This window comes from Peromyscus leucopus, chromosome 8a (genome assembly GCF_004664715.2).
Source record: "Peromyscus leucopus breed LL Stock chromosome 8a, UCI_PerLeu_2.1, whole genome shotgun sequence".
Taxonomy (NCBI): Eukaryota; Metazoa; Chordata; class Mammalia; order Rodentia; family Cricetidae; genus Peromyscus; species Peromyscus leucopus.
This window is the reverse complement of record NC_051085.1, coordinates 46,413,832-46,422,215: the sequence shown is the minus strand read 5'-3', so window position 1 is coordinate 46,422,215 and position 8,384 is coordinate 46,413,832. Positions and strand designations below refer to the sequence as shown.

The following is an 8,384-nucleotide window of genomic DNA, read 5'->3' as shown; positions in this document are numbered from 1 at the left end:
GAATGTGTGTATGTGTTTATGTGTGCACACATGTATGTATATAACAGCAATTAATAAGAAAAGAGACCATGAATTTAAAAGGGACCAAAGAGGGGAGTATATGGGAAGACTTGGAATGAAGAAAGGAAAGGGGAGATAATATATTTGTCTAATATATATGTGTGTGTGTGTGTGTGTGTGTGTGTGTGTGTGTGTGTGTGTGTAAAATACAATTATGGTTCTGGTGGGGCATAGTTCTTTTAAATGTTATTTTGATGTTTTTATCAGTAATGCATGCTGTTGTCTTGGGTACAACCTATAGAAAAACATGTGACTATATAATATCTTACAAATAACCCACTATTTGAGCTAATGTCTAAATTTGGAAGAAACTCAATTAAATATGTGTTTTGTACACACACACACACAACACACACATTTGTGTTGCAGACACATACTATGGAGAAACATTGTTTTCCTTCTGTTCCTGGCTGGCCACCAGAGACTGAGCCCAGGGTCTTGCCAAATATACTAGTCACATGAACAACCCCTGAACTGTCTCCCCAGCCTTCCTTAAACTTTTTATTTTAGAAAGACTTTCACCAAGTGCCTAGCCTGGTTTAGAACTGACTCTACAGTCAGGCTGGCCTTGAACTTGTGGTCTTCCCACCTGAGCCTCCTGAGTAGCTAAAATATCGGATCTGTGCTACCAGATCCAACTGGTTTAAGTACTTTATTCTGACAGCCTTTTATTATAAATTGCTGAAAGTGACATAAATAGATCTATTTATGTGTGTGAGGTTTTACTTTTTTATCTCTCTTCTATCTAAAACAGAAAACACTGCCTAGTGGTGTTAGTTGTAAAGCCGGGGGTGGGTGGGGGCAGGGGAGTGTCAAAAATTGATTTTATAGGAATTATACAATGTTGGGCTGGTAGAGAAGCAGATAACTCGGATATGGTCCTTCTGTGAAGTACTATGAAAGTTGACACCATGGGGCATTTTGTGTTGGTAAGCTTTTAGAACTTTCTCCCTTCTGTTGATAACTGAATATTAACAGAAGGAGTCATGGAACCAAGCACCCATTTTTATAGGCACAATCCAATATTTTTGAATAGCTACACTCAGAAAGAACCATTGAAGGCATAAGTAGCCTACAGCAATTGTATTCAATTTTTCACCCCGCGTCTTAGAGCCAAATGTATCATGTCGAACTAAGTATCTGCCTATGTCCCTTCCCAGAACAGCAAGCCTAAGCTTTTTTGCTCCCCCTTTCTGTTATTACTTGGGACATTCTTTTCAAGCTAATTCTGAATTCTGCTGTGTCTGGTTTAAATTGACCTGGCTAAAAACTGGCCCTTAGAATCAAGATGAGCTGCATTTTTCCAACATGTCTAACCAGTCTGTCTGCTCTTACTCACTTTAAAAGATTTGGGGAAGATGATCAGAAAGGAGTCTTAGCATGGTACCATTTTCCCTTAGCTAAGCTTTCTCTTTCTTTCTTCTTAGCTCTCCTCTTGGTGACTCATTTCTGTCTTCTTCACAAATTCTCCTGCCCTTGACAGAGTAATTATTTTTTTTTATCAGCACATTTTACACTTCAGGTTGTTAATAAATACGTTGAAGGAAATTAGTGCTAGATTATTAGTTAGAATGAGATTCTTAAGGTAGCAGCTATTAACTTCATCAGAGGCTGAGAAATGACCATTGATTTCTGCTCCTGACTTTTGTTTTTTAACCAGTTCTAGAAAAAATCCACAATGGGACTTTATATCGTGCTTTACCATGATCACCAAATTTCCCCTTGTAACAGTCACTAAATTCTTTTGGAAGCCTCAATTAAAAAATAATTATCACACTCACTTTCCTTTCAGCTACCCCCCCCCCACCTTTTTTTCTTTTTCAGACACATGCCTAGAAAATTCTCCAGGCAAAACAAACACTATGATACAGACCTAAGCATGTCTTTTTAATAGAAAACACACTCCAAAGGTGCTTCGTAGCACAATTGTTGGCATCCTGTGTTCCTAGAATCCCCCCAGGTTGTGCGTGTTAAAGCTAGGGAAGGCCTATTTTGTGGCATGCTTCCAAGGGGGTAGTTAATGTGTCCCTGAACCCCCAGCTAAGGAAGCAGAAAAACAGATTTATAGACCTCATGCTTTTCCCAAAGATCCTTAGAGATAAACACAGCCCAGGGCATTTAGAATGTTGAATTTACTATACCTTACAAAGATTTCTGAAACATCATGTCTATATAATGTGAAGTTCTGCAGCAGCTGGCCTGTACGTCTTTTATCTTTGTCACTTTTTATCTAAGAACATCCTAAACCCAGGTGCCTGGATTTAGAAGAGAGAAATGTTTAGGTTGGAAACAATCTTGGCATGGCTTTATGACAAGTGATATCTCTTTCTAGGCATCAATATGAATTTGACTTGGAGCCAAAAGACATTTCCAGTGAGAGATCAAGACAAGCATGGATACCCGTGTGCAGTGTGCTGATCCTGGATACCAGTGTGTGGGGTGCTGATCCTGGCAACCAGCAGGGGTGAGAAAGTCGGTGTATAGAATAATAAGCCCCTTAAGTCTTATCAAGGCCTTCCCTGAATCACCTTCTCCCACTGTTTGAACAGCCTAGGGAATGATAGCTTGCACAAGCTTTCCCTTAAAGCCATACCACCAATCTTGCCTCCCACTTCAGACTTGGTTTTTTAACCAGATGAATTCAGTCCACAACAGTTATGGTCAGAGTGACTGCTAGAGTTTCCAGTGCTGTGGAAATACCTGAAAGGGACAACTTAAAGAAAGATTTGCCTTGGTTCACTGTCTTAGAGATTCTAATCCTTGGTTACATGGTCCCACAATGGTGTGTCTGCAGAGCGGCAGAGCATTATGATAGAAAAGGACCAGTTCAGTAGTGTGGAGTCATTCTCAAAAGTTCCACTTCTGAACAGTGCTACACTGTGAAGTGAACTTTCAACATATGAGCTCTTGGGGGATATTTCATACCCAAACTCCAAACTCCAAAACCAGCTTGCCTGTCTTATCTTTACATGAGACCCCTGGTTTGACTATAGAGCATTATTGAGGTATCTGTGCCTCTTCTCAGAGCCTACTGATGTGCACCTCTGAGTCTCTGACTGGTGTGACTGCAGTAATAGTCACTGTTGTGCTCTCGCTCACCGGCTGTCCTTATTTCTCCTGAGGGTCGAAAACTTCCCTGTAAAATTGCTATGACTTTCTCTGAGGCAAGTCTGTGAGGGTGTATAATCTTATTCTCTTGAAAGAAGAAAACAGACAAATCGAAAGGTTTGTTTTTATAAATCACTGCAGAACCGGAGTGCGAGATCACACCATTGACGTCTCCGTTGAATCCCAGTGACCTAGCACGTAGATCCAGAGGGCCTTCCGAAAGTAGTGCAGCTGTTCCTTGGCAGTTCCACAAGTCCAGTGAACCAAAGTCAATGAGGAGTTGGGAGGCCTCAGAGAGAATTGTCCAAGGTAACAGAAATCTTCATTAGTTCCACACAAGCCTTATTTTTGTAAAGTGGTGATAAGGTACTGAAACCTTAGTTTGCTTATCTTTTATTTGTGCAACTTCCAAAAAAAAAAAAAAAAAAAAAAGAAAAAACTTCTTTGAAGGATTTTACTGAAGCTTTAACCACTTAGCACCCCTAGTATCTATTCTAGACTTGAAAGGTTCCTGTTTAATAATCAGACACAGTCTCAGGAAGTTCGAGACTGATGCTGGGGAGTAATGGCTGCTGCTTTGGCTTCAGTTCTCTACTTAGCTAGGCTGGCTTTCTCCTTCACTTCTCTTCCTCTTTTCTCTGCTTCCTGGACATTGTTCCCTATGAAACCAAGTGGATATTCAATCCAATATATATGATTAAAAGTTAATCTCACCAACTCAGATTATGACTGAGTTGGTAAGGTTTTTTTTGTCAATTTGTTACAAGCTAGTTGTCAGCAATGAGAATATCAAAGGAGGGGTAACTTCCTCTATTGGGTTGTCCTACAAGCAAGTCCATGGTCATTTTCTTGATTACTGGAGGGCCTTCTGTGTAAGTGGTATAAGAAAGGAAGGCGGGCAAGCCAGGCAGAACAAGCCAGCAAACAGCATCCCTCTGTGGTTCCGTTTCAGGTCCTGCCTCCAGCTTCCTGGCCCGACTTCCCTCAATGACGGACTTCAGTGTGGAAGGGTAAGCTAAATAAACCCTTTTCTTCTCAAGTTGATTTTGGTCATGGGCTTGATCACAGGCATAGAAGGCAAACGAGGACAATGACTAATAGTGTACATTCTCAGCCCTGTCGTGGACTTGCTAGATAAGGTTAGGGGGGACAAACAGAAATGATTTTAGCTAATGATACATGTCGGTGAAATTAAAATGTTCCATTTCAACTGCTTACTGTGTGATACATTAAAGTTATTGATCCCTTTTTATATATATCTCAACCTTAAAAAAAAACATATTGAGTGGCCAAGGGGAAGGTGTTCCTTGATTGGAGCTATTTGGAGTAAATGGCTACCATAGGAAAGGGTGTTTTAAGAAGTGTGTACTGCCTTCTTGGCTCAAAAAGTCTTTATCATTATTTACATCTTAAAGATGAGGAAACATGGTTAGAAGCTGCTTAAGAAATCACAGAGAGCTCATAAGAAACATTAGTCAAGCCTACACTCATGTCAGGTTAGAGTCTGCCCTTCCAAATTGGTTGACTCCTTCCTGCTGGCCTGTTGTAACATCTCGTGTGTGTGTGTGTGTGTGTGTGTGTGTGTGTGTGTGTGTGTGTGTGTGTGTGTGTCTTTTCAGGAGAGTGTTGATGGTAATGGAGGAAACAAGGAGGAAGTGAGGAGAGGAAGTGGAGAGGAAAAGGAAGCAGTTCTTGTTCTTCCTGCTGCACTCCGAAACTCTGCTTTCCCTCAGGGGGATGTAAGGGCATTCCTTCCAGGACACAAGGCACAAGCCTCGTGTTGTGATCTGTATTAAACTCCCAGCCACTGCCACATGGACTTCATTGTGGCCCATCACTTCTCTTCATGAAGATACACCAAAACGCCATATTTTGAATAGCTCTGAGTAGATATAAAGGGGTAATACATACTTAGTTTCAATCCTTCTGTTTATCAAATGGTGCTTATCTAATGTGGTCTTTTGCATGAGGTTTTGGCATTTGCTTTTAGGAAGTTTTTGTTTGGCACTATGTGTCTCCCAGGGGTGATAGTTGGTCATGACATGTGTTTCTGAGCATATTGGTGATTTGTTGTATGTGTGTTATTTGGAACATTCTAAAAGTTCTCAGACAACATTGCCAGGGTTGCAGTGCTTTTTATGCTTCATATTTGTTTGTTAGCTTATCTATCTATCTATCTATCTATCTATCTATCTATCTACCTATCTATCTATCTATCTTCGCCATCACTTGTTCGCAAGAAGGAAGTACTGAGGCTGAGAGTGTGGTAGGGTGAGGGTGGGAGAGGTAAACTTAGTCTGAAAGTTTCAGTTCATGAGGAAGGAGAATTGCTTTAATTAATGTGTCTCCTAGGAAATGTAAGATCAAGTAGAGCAAGCTCATCACAGTCAGGACAGTGCCTCCCTAATTACAGAGATACCAAGGTAAAAATCAAACAATTCATAATCAAGCATGTACCCCAGTTATACAAGTATTTGGACCTGTTCTTTCTGTTCATAATTTTGGTGGTGGTGGTGGTGGGGATCTTGTGATTGAACATTGCAACCCAAAAGCATTGCCTTCCTCAAGAAATATGCAATCAGGCTTCTTGTCACTATGATTAGCTGAGCAGATCTGTGCCAGTCTAGGCTTTATCTTTTCCCCTGACATTAGTCCAAGATACTTTCATCAAAATTCCTTTCTTTGTTCTCCTAGTTTAATCTTTAAAGCAGAAGCCAGAAGCTCATGAATTAAGTAAATATTGTTTAGCGTACAAATGTGTCATAAGAATCCATGATTCATATTCATTCCTAAATGATTCTGGACTTTGATATAACTTATAAAAGGACTTCATAATATAGCTTTGCAGTTTTCAGTGATGTCTAGGCATTTTATGGATGTTTAGACATGGACTTGCATTGGCTAAAAAGACATAGCTCATGATAGAGTCCTGTGAGGCTTAGAAACATGTGTTTTCTTTCATTTCGTAGAGTAATGCCATTGAAGAATGGCAAATTATAGTTTTACATTTCTTCTTCTGCCTTCACAAGCAAAATAAAAGACAAGTGCTATAGGCATAAACAGTAATGTAATTTTACATAATAATTTATAATGCATATATTAAAACCTAATGTAGATATACTGAGCTGCTGAACAGAACTTAACAAATTCAGTAAGATTGAAGTCACATCAAGCATCTTTGCTGCTCACAATGATACAAGACTAGATATTCGCGACAGGAAGAGAATTGAATATTTGCAAATACACTGGAATAAACAGCATGCTTCTTTTATAGCAATCAGGTCATAGAATAAATAAAAAAGAGGAATAAACATGTATATTAGCACAATACAAATGGAAACATGGCTAACGATGCTTATAGGATGCAGCCCAAGCAGTTCCAAGAGGGAAGTTTATAGTGAAAAGTTTCAGGGTGAGCAAACTGACAGGGATCCTAAATGAACAGCTTACCTTCACACCTCAAGTAGCTAGAGAAAGGGAAACAAAGGAAGCCCAAAGACATAATACACTTTAGAGCAGATATAAGTGAAATAGAGTCTCAAACTGCAAAGAAGAAATCAGAAAACAGAGGGTATTTTTTTTTTTAATGCTCAGTAGTGTTGACAAACACCGACTAAATTAGGAAAAAGAGAATAAAGACTCAGTCAGAAATCAATGCAGAAACATGGACCTGATAACACAGATGTACAAAGGTTCATGGAAGGAGACAGTAAACAGGTACAAGTCAAAATATTGGCATAAGAGAAATGGACAAAGCCTAGTCATATACAACCTGCCAGGATTGGACCATGAAGATATAATAGAAATCACCACAGACCAATAATGTGGTAGTAAAGAAACTTCCAGCATTAAAAATCCATCCCCAAATTCAAACCAGATAGTTTCATAAATAAATTCCACCAAACATTCAAGGAAGAATTAGTACCAATCTTTCTCAAAGTCTGCCAAAAATTTGAAGAGGAAGGAACATTTCCAAATTGCGTTTTATGAGGCCAGCTTCACATGGATAGAACCAGATCAGAACAATACAAAGAAATGAAATGATACTCTCAAATCCTTGTTTAAAAAAATAGGTGCAAAAGCCACAGTCAAATGCTAACAAATGGAGTTCAACAGCATATTAGAAAGATCATACACCCTATGATCAGCGATCTTTTTCAAGATTAAAAAAAAAGATGGTTCAGCGCAAGGAAATAATTATATGTGGTGTACCACATTAAGAGATTGAAGAATAAAATCCATCTGAGCATTCCAATAGACACAGTAAAGCATTTTGCAAAATGTAAAGCCCTTTAATTGTGGGGGGAAAAAGATTTAGAAGGAATGTACCTCAATAAAATAAAGTGATATATTATTGTCCCACAGGTAATGTCAGATGCCACAGAGGAAGGCTACAAGCTTCCCATTTAAGATCAGGAATAAGACAACAGCATACATTCTTACCACCTCTGCCTAACATAGTAATGCAAACCCTAGTCAAAGCATCTAGGCAAGAAAAAGGAATGAATTCAAACTATAAAGAGGAGCGAAATCATCTAAGTTTGCACGTGGCATGCTCTTATAAAAACTACCCTAAATATTTTCATATTAAACTCTTCAATTAACAGATTAATTCAATCATGCTACAAGATACAAAAACAATATACCGAAATTATGTATGCCTCCAACACTAACAACAAACGGTCCAGAAAGGAGTTAAAGAACCCAGCATCATTTATGATGGCTTAAGAAAGAATAGCTTTCACAAATAAAGTAAAATGTTTGTGTGCTGAGAACTGTAAAACATGAATGTGAACATACAAGTAAGCCTTAATATTCCATGTATTCACGGACTGGAAGGATGACTACTGCTAAAATGTTCATACTGCCTAACGCGATCTCTGGAGCAAACCAATCTTATTACAATGTCATTAATATTTTTGTAGAAAATTTAAAAAATCCTAAAATTGTATTTAACCATTCAGGGTCATGAAAGACAGGGCTATCAGGGGAGGAAAGCAGGGATCACTCTTCCTGGTGGCAAACTGTATTACAAATAGTTTTATAAAACTGGCACTGTCATAAAAACAGATACATAGAACAATAGAACAAACAGAGTCAAGAGATAACGTCATATCCATGTGTTCAAATTTTCTTCAACAAGGGTGCCAAGAATCCACAGTGAGGAAATGACATTATCTTTCAAAGGTATTGGGAAAAGTAGATAGCCCCACTGA

General features: G+C 38.8%; 1 long non-coding RNA gene across 1 annotated transcript in view; it reads left to right on the top strand.

The window, feature by feature from the left end:
- The first annotated feature begins 2,397 nt into the window (after positions 1-2,397).
- Positions 2,398-8,384, top strand: part of LOC119086852 — a 104,644-nt gene continuing 98,657 nt past the window's right edge. The window contains exons 1-2 of the long non-coding RNA XR_005090220.1: positions 2,398-2,524; positions 4,121-4,178. This is a non-coding gene — a long non-coding RNA (uncharacterized LOC119086852). The remainder of the gene's footprint in view (positions 2,525-4,120; positions 4,179-8,384) is intronic.